Below are 8804 nucleotides of genomic sequence, written 5' to 3'. Positions count from 1 at the left end.
AATAAGCCTGGCCTCTGCTTATCAGATGCTGCTGGCCTGACCCCAGCGGTGTGCAACGTCTCTCCAGCCGCCTCCGCCGGTGCACAGGGTCTCTCTGCTCTTTGGCCTGGCCTCTGGTGGCGGTGCACAGGTTTCTCCGCTCTTCAGCGCCAGCAGCGGTGCACGTCTATCCATTCTTCGGCCCCGCCAGCGGCACGCACAGGTCTCTCCACTCTTTAGCCGCCGGCGGTGCACAGCGTCTCACTATTCTTTGGCCCCACCAGCGGCGGCGCACAGGTCTCTCTACTCTTCGGCCCCACCGGCCTGGCCTCTGGCGGTGGCGCACAGATCTCTCCACTCTTCAGCCCCATCCCTAGGGAGAAGGGAAGCACAAGCGAGGCAGTGGAACACCGGGAGCCGCGACACACCAGTTGAGAACCGCTGTGCTAAAGCATGGTTATTCCTCTCTGGTGATTGCCACTTTTCTCTGCACTCGCAATTTCTCCACTTCCTTGGCTTATGTGTGGATTTGGAGAGTTTTTGAGGCCTGGTATTAGGAGCGCGGGGTGTTCTTCCTCATTCCGTTAAGATCCCTCTCATTCTGGATTTTTTGTAGGATGGATTGAATAAAGGCTTGGCCCTTAATTCCTTGAAGGTGCAGGTTGCAGCTCTTGCCTGTTTTAGAGGCCTGGTGATGGTGTTTCCTTGTCATTTAATCCTGATGTGGCCTGTTTTTTGAATGGAGTTTAGCATCTTAGGCCTCCCTTGAGGTTACCGATTCTATCGTGGAGTCTTAATTTGATGCTGGACTTTTTGGTGGGCCCTACGTTCCAACCTTATGGTTGTTGACTTTGAAGACTGAATTCCTAGTGGCTATGTGTTCTGCGCGTCGGATTTCTGAGCTGCTCATTTAGAGCTTATCCCAGATCTGAGAGTGTCTGGGTCTATTGTTCATAGGTACAGTGCGTGTTCTTCATGTCTCTTAAACCATGAATCTGGCACTAGCTTTGAAGCTTCCTCCAGAAGTGGTTATTGTTAAACAGTGTTAAAGACTCCATTCCATCTGGTGCCCTGGAAGCGCTCCAGCACTCTTTTATGTCCAAAATGCAGGATCTGAGTTCAAGGATCCTGTCTCCATGGTACCAGACATTGGACGAGCACTGAGAATCTGCTCTCGGGTCTGAAAAGATTTCTTTATATGGCTTTCACTGATTCCCAAGCCTGTCCTATTGATCTGAGTCATGTTAGATTTTGAGGATATCCACAATGAATGTAGATGAAATATATTTGCATACATTGGAGACTCATATGCCACTGTATCTTGTGTATTTAAAGCCGATGTCCTGAGAACTCAGCTAGCTGCAGGATAAGGAGGACACATTTGGGAGGGACCACTGGTCTAATCCCTTGGTATAGCTATTGGCTTCCTTAGACCAGGCTTGCACCTTTACTCTGATTGCCCATTCAAACATGGTCTCTTGGGTACCATTCCGCACAGTGTGAAAGAAATAACAAAAAGATCTTGCTGCTAGTGCTGGAAGGTATACTGGGAGCTTAATTTGTTTTGAATTATGGTTTTAAAAGTATAAAGAATGTACTGCATACACTGATTTGTCCTCTAACAGCTTGGAGAAATTAGGTTTAGTTGAATACCCAGAACTTGTTTGATCTGTCACATAGTTGCAGGGATTCTGTGTTGATCGGCAACTGCTGATGTGGCCTAGGGTGGGGAAGGGAGAATGCTAATATTTATGGTGAATTGTTACCATGACACACCTGTGAGCCCAATGCTGAATCCAGCCTCGTGGTAGGAAATCTAATGCAAAACAAACACAAGTCACACTGAATCAACATCTGAGCTGCTGCAAACCCGGAGAAAGAATCAGGAAAAATTTCCGGCGCAGCCAGGGACTCTGAGTCCTGTTCTCATGCTTGTGACCGAGAAACTAGTTTAACAGTCACAGCCCCTAAACAAGCCAAACTGGGACCTTACCTTTAACATGCCATTGTTAGCAGATTCTGTGCTGTTATAATCATTATTCTGGCAGTGTTGTACACGATTTCGGGCTTTATCCCTCAGTAGTTGTATCCCATTTACAGAATAGTCAGAATAATTTGAGTCCCCTGGTCAGCTCGGCAGGACTCAGTATCATGTGAATGGGATTGGGATCTTGTTAGGATCTCCAACCTATCCACTCCACACATTGGGAAATTTTCAGATAAAAAAGAAAATGCACCCATGTTAGTTGACAAGACAATAGAGCCATAGGGTCCTGGGGCTGTGAGCTGTTCTGGTTGTCACTCCTTCTGGGAAAACATAACTAGAGCCATTAGCAGAGGAGATAAGGGCAATGAATTAATAGAAACCGTTTTTATTTTAATTTATGAGCTTTTTTTTCCCTCTCAGCATTTGAATATACAAAGCATTGCATTACAATGTCTTTTACCGTCACGTTATTAAAATCATACAATGAGTTCTCTAGTTACAGAGTTCCTCTTTCAAGGCTGCAGTGTTAATTTTGTACCAAAATAGATTTTAAGCAGTTAACTGAATAAACAAAGAAGTAATAACATCCGCTCTTTCACTTCTTTCTCCCACCCAGTGTAGATGAATAACATTATTTTATTATGCTTCCGGTGAAAACTCTCCTCCATGTCACAAATTTTCTAGTTGTTTTGGTCAAGTAACAACGGCTATGTGCAGAACAATGGGACTGATGCAATAAATCAGTGTGGAAAACGGATGCGCAGTGTTGAGCGCCCGCTTTCCTAACGCGTGTCTAGCACCTCTCCCGGGTGCGTGATTGAATATTTAAATGAGGGGTCGCGCTGCCAAGGAGGCGCTAGAGACAATTGTGCACCCCTAGTGCTTCCTTGGCAGCGGGCACCCAGGAGAGGTAGCTGTCAGCGGGTTAGGAAAATGGATGCTTGTTAATTGTGTCCCTTTTCCATGTTTTTTTTTCTTTTATAAACCTTTTGGTTCCTCTGACTTAATATTGCCACGATATTAAGTCAGAGGATGTATAGAAAAGCAGTATTTTCTGCTTTTCTGTACACATTTTTGGGCTAATCAGAAATTAACACCTGCGCTGGGTGCACATTTTTTTTTTTGATATGGGGAGAATAGCTAATAGCCTCTTCAGATGCATTTGCATGTGATGAGTGCTATTAGTTTCGTGGGGGGGGGTAGCCGGTTCCTGGTGTGGGCTTAGCCCCCAGGAACGGGAGTGGCTGAGAAGCAGTGGGTGCGATATCGAGTGCGGCGGTGAAGGTAATTTTCCCTCTCCTCCTGCAGCTGAAGATCGCCCGGCACCAGACCGGGAAACGCCGATACAAGGTAAGGTAGAAAAGTTTCTTAAGTCTCCGGTCTCCGAAGCTCGGATAATTGTACAGATCGCCAGTCGGCGTCTGTCCCATCGTGTTGATCAACCCCGTCTGGGCTAGACCCCGATCCGGCTCGAGTGTCCTCCCACGTGGAGACCCTCCGGGGGGTGGGGGGGGGGTGTGTTCGCCATCTTGCTAGCGTGGTCTCTGGTGCCACTTCCCTCGATCGCTGCACTATCCACATAACTGAGCCATGTGCACAGCGGCGAGCCGGGCGCATAACATACTTGTGTGCACAGATGCCGTGCGCACAGTGGCACGTGCATCTCCCTAAGCGCACATACCAGCCTGCACGCATAACCCTTAAGGCATGCGCATATAAACACACAGCCTGGGTTTGAACGCCCCTACGTGCACAAACCATGGCACCACCGGCCAAGAAAGCCAAAACACAAGCCCTCTGCCCAGCCTGCCACATAAGAGCTGCGCAGCATGAAGAGGCTACTGCCCTGTGCCTACAGTGCGAGACAGCTCTGGGATAACCAGGGCAAGGTGTCCCCCCCCCCCCCCCCCCCCCAGCCAGTACAGGAATCCAGATCCACCGATAGTACCCCAGACCTCTCTATCCCCAGCTCGGCCCTCCAGACGGAGCTCTCGGAGAACGCCGCTGGGTTCAATATAGACCCAGGAACCTTTTCCTGGGTGGAATTCTTTAAGGGTCTGCAAACCTTCGTCCAGGCGCTATCGGCACCACCGGTGACCCAGCCACAGCCTCCACCAGAGGACCCAAACCTCCCAGGCCCTTCTCGGCCTCCCAGAGACGTGCCACCCCGGGACAAAAGTCTATCCTTAGGGGACACGGACACTTCGGAGGAAGACCAAGACTCCCTGGAAGAATGGGAAATCCCTCCAGGAACGGAACCATACCGAACCGTGATGCGTTTCTTCTCCAAAGACGAGCTGCCAGACCTCGTGTCCCTGAGCCTGAAAGAGCTGGCCATCCCAGGCACAAGCACCACAGCGGAGCCAAAGACGAACCCTCTTCTGGTCGGGCTCCGTCAGGCCTCATAACCTTTCCCATTGCTGCAAGCTGTATAACAACTGATCGACCTGGAATGGAATGCCATGGAGGCCAGTTTCAAGGGAAGATGGGCCCTAGAAGCCCTATATCCACTGGAACTCTCAGCCAAAGAACTCCTAGTGTTTCCCAAAGTGGACGCCATGGTCTGTGCTGTCACAAAGCGCACAACCATTCGAGTCGAAGGAGGAGCGGCACTCAAGGATGCCCAAGACAGATGTCAGGAATCTATCCTTAAACAGTCATTTGATGCAGCAGCTATGACACTGCAGATCGCGGCCTGCTGTGCCGTGGTGACACGCGCATGCTTGTCACTGGCCAGGAACACCACCACACATGTCGAAACATTAAACCAGCAATATGCTTCCTCACAGATGTGACTTCAGACCTGGTGCCCACCTCAGCCAGGGGCGTCTCATCCATTGTGGCAACCAGAAGGCAACTCTGGCTCTGAAGCTGGTCAGCCGACGCGACTTCCAAGACGAAATGCCTTTTAAAGAAACCCTCCTGTTTGGAAGCGAACTGGAGAAGTTAGCCGACAAATGGGGCGAATCTCCAGTACCTCGGTTACCGGAGGACAAGAACAAAAGAAGCCATCGCCCCTCTCCCCGAACTTCCAAGGGCAGAGAATCACAGCATTTTAGACCGGCTAAGAGAGAATTTGAAAAGAAGTTGGCTGTAGAGGCAAAAACTCACAGTAAAAGGTTTTTAAATATATCCGAAGCAGAAAGCCTGTGAGGGAGTCAGTTGGACCGTTAGATGATCGAGGGGTTAAAGGGGCACTTAGAGAAGATAAGGCCATTGCAGAAAGATTAAATGATTTCTTCGGTGTTTACTGAAGAGGATGTTGGGGAGGTACCCGTAATGGAGAAGGTTTTCATGGGTAATGATTCAGATGGACTGTATCAAATCATGGTGAACCTAGAAGATGTGGTAAGCCTGATTGACAAACTGAAGAGTAGTAAATCACCTGGACCGGATGGTATACACCCCAGGGTTCTGAAGGAACTAAAAAATGAAATTTCAGACCTATTAGTAAAAATTTGTAACCTATCATTAAAATCATCCATTGTACCTGAAGACTGGAGGATAGCAAATGTAACCCCAATATTTAAAAAGGGCTCCAAGGGCGATCCGGCAAACTACAAACCGGTTAGCCTGACTTCAGTGCCAGGAAAAATAGTGGAAAGTGTTCTAAATATCAAAATCACAGAACATATAGAAAGACATGGTTTAATGGAACAAAGTCAGCATGGCTTTACCCAAGGCAAGTCTTGCTTCACTTTTTTGAAGGCGTTAATAAACATGTGGACAAAGGTGAACCGGTAGATGTAGTATACTTGGATTTTCAGAAGGCGTTTGACAAAGTTCCTCAAGAGAGGCTTCTAGGAAAAGTAAAAAGTCATGGGATAGGTGGCGATGTCCTTTTGTGGATTGCAAACTGGCTAGAAGACAGGAAATAGAGAGTAGGATTAAATGGACAATTTTCTCAGTGGAAGGGAGTGGACAGTGGAGTGCCTCAGGGATCTGTATTGGGACCCTTACTTTTCAATATATTTATAAATGATCTGGAAAGAAATACGACGAGTGAGATAATCAAATTTGCAGATGACACAAAATTGTTCAGAGTAGTTAAATCACAAGCAGATTGTGATAAATTGCAGGAAGACCTTGTGAGACTGGAAAATTGGGCATCCAAATGGCAGATGAAATTTAACGTGGATAAGTGCAAGGTGATGCATATAGGGAAAAATAACCCATGCTATAATTACACAATGTTGTGTTCCATATTAGGTGCTACAACCCAAGAAAGAGATCTAAGCTTCATAGTGGATAACACATTGAAATCGTCAGTTCAGTGTGCTGCGGCAGTCAAAAAAGCAAACAGAATGTTGGGAATTATTAGAAAGGGAATGGTGAATAAAACGGAAAATGTCATAATGCCTCTGTATCGCTCCATGGTGAGACCACACCTTGAATACTGTGTACAATTCTGGTCACCGCATCTCAAAAAAGATATAATTGCGATGGAGAAGGTACAGATAAGGGGAATGGAACAGCTCCCCTATGAGGAAAGACTAAGGAGGTTAGGACTTTTCAGCTTGGAGAAGGGATGGCTGAGGGAGGATATGATAGAGATGGTTAAAATCATGAGACGTCTAGAACGGGTAGATGTGAATCGGTTATTTACTCTTTCGGATAGTAGAAAGACTAGGGGTCACTCCATGAAGTTAGCATGGGGCACATGCTGTATATGCAGCACTATACAGATACATATTCCATGTATCTGTATAGTGCTGCATATATTTAGTGCTACTAAATATATGCAGCACTATACAGATACATGGAAGACACTGTAAGCTCCACAGAACAGGGACTTTCTAGTATAGTCAAGATCTTGTAAGGATAAAGTGGTCTGGTTAAAGCAGGGGCATGATTAGAAGTAATTTCTACACCTTTGCTAATGGCTTTTGTACCATCCCTATTTACTTCAGTGGTATGTGCCTCTTCAAATGTAATCCAGGCTCTGCAGCTTTAGGTGTCAGTCCATCCCTTTGCACCACTGACTGCTGGAAGAAAGGAAAATAAGTTAATTCTATGTAATATGGGCTCCCATCTAGGCAGATCTCTGGTAAAGTGCCGAATAGGGATCATGAGCAGACACAGCATAGGATGACACTGAGTGCTAAGTGCACTGATCAAGGCTTTCTACTTAGCTGGAGATAACTGGCTTTGTGATCTGGGTTTACCTACTTACAGTTTTAGAGGTGAGAGTTTTTTCCAGACTAAAGGTAATTATTTACGAGATGCAAGCAACCATACCTGAAAATATCTGTGAACACAGTGTTACGCTTGGGCTCCGGTCAGGAGTCGTGAACACCACCCAGCAGGGTGGCTCCAGGTGGAGAGAGACAGGAATGGCTAGAAACAGTGTCTGGTTCCAGGCTGGGTCAGGGCAGGCAGCAAGTAGCAGTGTCTGGTTCCAGGCTGGGTCAGGGCAGGCGGCAAGTAGCAGTGTCTGGGTCCAGGCTGGGTCAGGGCAGGCGGCAAGTAGCAGTGTCTGGGTTCAGGCTGGGTCAGGGCAGGCGGCAAGTAGCAGTGTCTGGGTTCAGGCTGGGTCAGGGCAGGCGGCAAGTAGCAGTGCCTGGGTCTAGGCTGGGTCAGGGCAGGTGGCAAGTAGCAGTGTCTGGGTTCAGGCTGGGTCAGGGCAAGGCAGGTCAGAAGGCCCGTAGGCCACACACACACAGAAGGCCCGTAGGCCACACACAGTAAGCAGGGCAAGGCAGGTCAGAAGGCCCGCAGGCCACACACACACAGAAGGCCCGTAGGCCACACACAGTAAGCAGGGCAAGGCAGGTCAGAAGGCCCGCAGGCCACACACACACACAGAAGGCCCGTAGGCCACACACCGTAAGCAGGGCAAGGCAGAGAAGGCCCGTAGGCCACACACACACACAGAAGGCCCGTAGGCCACACACCGTAAGCAAGGCAAGGCAGAGAAGGCCCGTAGGCCACACACACACAGAAGGCCCGGAGGCCACACACCGTAAGCAGGGCAAGGCAGAGAAGGCCCGTAGGCCACACACACACACCGAAGGCCCGTAGGCCACACACCGTAAGCAGGGCAAGGCAAGTCAGAAGGCCCGTAGGCCACACACACACAGAAGGCCTGTAGGCCACACAAGGCAAGACAAGGCAAGGAATAAGGCCCGAAGGCCGCGCAAGGCAAGGGAAGGTCCAGGGACCAAATGCACAGCAAGGAAGGAAGGCTAGAGCAGGGAGCCCAGGCGAACTCGATGCCGAAGCACTGAGGGAACTGTCAGGCAGGGTTATAAGGGACAGCCCGGAACATAGAGAGGAGAAGGGAGATGGACTGGGCCTGTCAGGAGATCCAGCTCTAGAGGGACCCCTGGTGGTGAGGCGGTTGCACAGGAGCCATAGCCGTAACAGTACCCCCCCCCCCCTCAAGGCCTCCCCCTCCTCCTGGATCCCATCTGTGCAGGAGGTAATCAATAATAACGTGAGACCACTCCGGGGGTGATGCGGCAGGTTCAACTCCTTCCCGAGGCAGTAAGGCAGTCCATAACCCCACCTGGGGTGATAAGGCAGACACAACCCCAACCTGGGGCAGCAAAATAGTCCATAACCCCTCCTGGGACAAGGCGGCAGGGTTAGACCCCTCCTGGGGTAGCAGAGGCGGTGCAGATTTCCATAACCCCTCCTGGGGTGACAAGGGGAACACAAACCCCACCTGGGGCAGAGAAATAGTCCGTAACCCTTCTTGAGGCGACAGTAGGGCCGGTCCGGACCCTTCCAAGGTCGGCATCAGGACCGGTACAGACCCCTCCAAGGGCGGCAGCTGGACCAGTACAGCAGGCTCAGATAGTTGAGTAACAAAGTCAGTTGGCAGGCCCGGTTCGGA

At 49.4% G+C, this 8804-nt stretch overlaps 1 protein-coding gene across 4 annotated transcripts in view; it reads left to right on the top strand.

Moving 5' to 3' along the window:
• CRYBG1 (crystallin beta-gamma domain containing 1) overlaps positions 1-8804 on the top strand; it is a 479364-nt gene that overhangs the window by 209200 nt on the left and 261360 nt on the right. The window lies entirely within an intron of this gene.

Source organism: Rhinatrema bivittatum, chromosome 3, assembly GCF_901001135.1.
Source record: "Rhinatrema bivittatum chromosome 3, aRhiBiv1.1, whole genome shotgun sequence".
In the NCBI taxonomy this organism is placed as follows: Eukaryota; Metazoa; Chordata; class Amphibia; order Gymnophiona; family Rhinatrematidae; genus Rhinatrema; species Rhinatrema bivittatum.
This window is presented reverse-complemented; position numbering and strand designations above follow the sequence as displayed.